Raw genomic sequence first — 4,405 nt, forward strand, 5'->3', positions numbered from 1 at the left:
GGCAAGGCAGGGCAGGCGGGGGGCGCTGTGCCGCGCTCGGCTCAGCCCCGCCGCCGGGAGCGCGCAGTGAGGCGGCCCAGGGTGGCCGCGCCGGCAGCCGGGAGCGCGCCGCGGTCAGGGCCGGGCGCGCAGAGCCCGCACGGCGCTGCCGGGCGGCCCCGAGGCTGCTCCGCGTCCTGGGAGTTCCAGACGAGGCTCGCGGAGCGCCGGCTCCGTTACCGGCCGGGAGCTGCGGTGTCGCCGGGCTCTGTCAGGGGCGGCTCCGGCCCTTGCTCTGGGAGCGGCTCGGCTCGGCTTGGCTCGGCTGGCGGAGCGGGAGGAGCGGGGGCAGTGCCGGCCCGCTGCGGGCGGAGCGCCCCGACGGCCGGTCCCGGGCCTTCCGCGGGGCTGGCCCGGCCGAGGCGAAGCGGGGATAGCCGGTATCGTTTCTCCGTAGCCCGCTACACCCCGTTACATCCTGGCCCACAGGGCTTTCCGAGCTGGGTCAGCAGAACAGGGGGGGGAGGATCACAGTGGGCACCGTGAGCCCGAGGTCTTAAGTTTGAGGGTTTTGTCTGCATCCTCCACTGCCGCGGCAGCATCATACGTGGTGCTGAGTGCTAAGTGATTCCAGAGGGACTGATGCTTGAGTGGTCCTCTGGCCTGTCCAGGGACTGGTTGGACCCTTCTGAAGGGGGACCGTGTGTCCTCTTCCCAGCGGGCTCGGCACTGCCTGCTCCGGGCGGTTGAGGTGGCAGATGCAGAGTGGACAGGTAGCATTGCTTTTGCGCACAAGAACGGCAGGTTCGGCTTTTAAATTTTCTTTTTAGGGTTTTGCTAGGGTGTTCAAGGAAGAAAAGGATGGGGAGGAAAATGAGGAAACAGTGAGAGTTTAGGAGACACAAGAAACTTCGTCACGAAGCTTCTGATAAAAAAACCTGAAAGTTTACACTTGCTAAATCTGGTCTGTTTTACCTGGCTGAACGCCGTGACCACCTTGCCAACTGGTGTGCTTCACACCATAGGGTAGTAAAACAGGTTATTAGAGTTCATACTTGAAAACACAATGCCCTTTTGAAACGAGTGCATTCTGAGAGTTTCCACACTCACTGGAGTCATCAATAAATGCAAAACAGGTGCTTGTAAATTCACATCCTTGCTTTCTAGTAACTCCCCTGTGAATAAAAGCCTTCAAAATTATTTGGAGCAAGGGCTGAAACATATTTCTCAGCCCCTTATGAGTTTCTTTGTAATAAGCCTCCTTTGTAAGGAGTCTCTGATGTATAAAGTATGGTTGAAATAAAAAAGTTGTTTTTTAAAATGTCTCTGGGTATTTAATTAGACAGTCACACATTTTCAGATATGCAAAATATTGTACCCATTTGTTTTTGCAGTTTAATTTCATCAACAGACGTTAAGTATTTGTATGAATATTCAGTGATGGAAAACAAGCAGCAATACTGGGGGAAGTGAAGGGATTTTTTGTGCTCTTCATTACAGAATAGGGTATCTTAATGCAGATGCCATCCTTCATCTTTTACCTGTGGACAAAAATATAAAATGTTCACACTTTTAGTTGTAAATTGCTCCCAATTTTCTAGGAAACCTGGCAGTGTTTTCCTCCAGCTGATTCTGTCTGCCAGATTTGTCCTGCCAGGGATGCTTCAACTGATGGCAGTTGAAGAAGCTTATGATGTGCACTGTGTGGATCATCTTAGTCAGTGTTTATCTGCTACTGACCCGCTGTACATTCATCTCAGGGACTGTAGTAAACATGTGCTTATATATTGAAATGTTACAAGCTTTGGTAGCGGTTGAACTTTGTGCCAGATCCTGAAGATTTCTTTGCTAAGTTGTAGAAAGAAGCAGGTGTCTTAGCTTACATTATGGAAAACCATTTTTACCCTGTTTTTATAGAAATACAGATATATAACTTGTTTATTAATTTAAAAATCCAGATGAATATTTAAAATTACTGTTCAGTGACTGTAAGCAACTAAGGTAGAAAATGTAAGAAAATAATGTATTAATACTGAGTATAAGACTAAAACTTGTATATAATTAATCTTACAGTGAAGAAAAACACATAATTTTAAACAGGACCTGAGACCACATACGTAAAAACTGTTTGTTTAGTTTTACTTTAAAACAGAAGGAAAGTAACGTGAACTTTAAAGCGTGTTATATACTACTACTGAGAGACTTTTATAAAGGATTTTTAGTGCTTGGCAGAAAATTCTTGTTTTCGTTCTTTGAAACTTAAAGCAATGCATATGTTAGAATTTGCTTGCAGTGTAGACTGAGTGTGATACATGTGGAAACTGTTTATGTCAGTAGTTTCTGAACTGGGTTTAAAACTGTTTTGTGGCACAGTCTGTATTAGTTAAGTTTTAGGAAAAGCGTAATTATGATATTGCTCAGTATTTTTTCTGTGTATTTCTTAAAAACAGTTTGGAGTATTCATGTTAAAATTATATACAGGATGCAAACCCTCTGCAATTCAGGTTATAGGAATCTGGCAGTTTATGGGAGTGCTCCAAAGACAGTGACAATCCAGACTGGACTGGGAACTTGAGGAGTTCCTTGGCATGCCTGGCCTTGAGCTGTGCACAGGCCCACATGAGGTGACACAGCTCTGTGTGACTGACCCTGTGGGCTCCAATGACTGCAGCTGACTGACCTGCTCCTGCGAGTTTTGTGATCCCCTGTGCTTAAGTCTATCAAACACTCCTAATCTTGTAACATGTCTGAATTATGATACTAATGTTCTTCATTTTATCTTTAGCCAGCTTTCTCATTGAAGGTTTATGCCAAGATAACTAGTGTATCTTTTAAAATTACTTATGTACTTCATTATTTTTGTTTTGTTTTTTTTTAGGCTATAGTTGGATCTTTATATTTGAATGTTGTTTCTAGTCAAGTCTCTGTTTACAAGCAGAGGTTGTCAAAAAGAGATGGGTTTGAGCTTATCTAGGAAGAGTATTTTGCTGTGTTCCAGGGTAACAGTTGCATTTTATGACAGTCAGATTTGCAGACTTTACTCCACCTTGCTAAAGTTCTAAATTAAGCAATCATTTGTATCAAGAGTCAGCATATACACAATTAAAAATGGAAAATCTATATAAATTCCAGAGTTTTTCATGTATATCAAGAATCTTACATATATTTGTCATTTCACTGACATGTATAGTACTTGCTGTTCTTTTTCTAATTAAACATAAATAATCTAAAAAATACACCCCTTTGTCTGTATTGTATTTTGCAAAGTGTGAGGAATAGCTTTGTTAGACTTTCTGCTGCACTGATGCTCTTCTCGTAGCTATTTGCCAAATCAGTTACTGGAGCACTGCAGATGACAAGACTTCGGGAGAAAAATCCTGATAAATAGTAAAAATAAATAAATTTTTATAGTGTTCTACAATCAGTGAGGAATTAAGCTAAAATTAGGAACTAAAACCTTTTTTTTTCCAAGATGAAAAATGACTCTTTCTAGGTAAAATTTCTATGAAATGCATTCAGTGGGAATAATAAGTACTTTTTTTTCCCCCCCCTCCAACAGTAGGTTTTCTGTGACAGATGGCTCTGGATACAAAAATACTTCACGACCTTCATAAAGTGAATTAATTCTGACTTTATTCCCATCTTTAGGAAGAGATTACAATGAATATGTTGCCAGTACCTATGCATTATTTAATCTTCCTTAGTGTGTGAGCTGTTACGAAGCTTATGGAGGCATTCTTACCATGAACCAGATAGAGCTTTCATGTTTAAGACTCTATGGATGGCCCTAGTTTGCGAAGAAAGAATTTTTTTTCCTACTTTATTTTTGTTGTTACATTGCATGTATATATAAAACCAGAATGGTTTAATAAGATAATATTTTCTTAGGAAAAAATATGGTGGAAAGCTTGGTGAAAATATTCTCCCCAGAATTGTTTGACTTTGGTGAATTTCAGTAGATCCTTAATTTGGTTGGATCTAGAGAAAAAGGTAATTAGTGGTAACTAACAAGACAAAAATGTAGAATGATTTTAGATGTAAAATAACTTCTTATGGTTCTAATCTGAATTGATACTGGATAGGATACGAAACTTATATGGGCAGAAATATTAATGTTAACTTATAAAATGTTGAATTGTGTACAGCTTGGCTACCCCTAGCTGTAGTACTGTAAGTCTGGTCAGTAGAATACCGTTGGAGGCATATGAGCTCAAACTCTGTTCTGCATCATTTGACTGGATATCTTTTAATATTTTCATGCCTTTATTCTGGGTGAAAAGGGTGACTTTCAAAGAAACCAATAAAATTTATCCTGGAAGATCCTGGAATGTTCTCTAAAATAGTGCCGCAAAAGGAGCTTGGTTTACATTTAATTTGACTCAGTGTAGTTACTTTTAACATGTGGGACTAAATTCCAGAGTCTCAG

The sequence above is a fragment of the Corapipo altera genome, unplaced genomic scaffold (genome assembly GCF_003945725.1).
Source record: "Corapipo altera isolate COAL_440 unplaced genomic scaffold, ASM394572v1 47, whole genome shotgun sequence".
Classification (NCBI taxonomy): Eukaryota; Metazoa; Chordata; class Aves; order Passeriformes; family Pipridae; genus Corapipo; species Corapipo altera.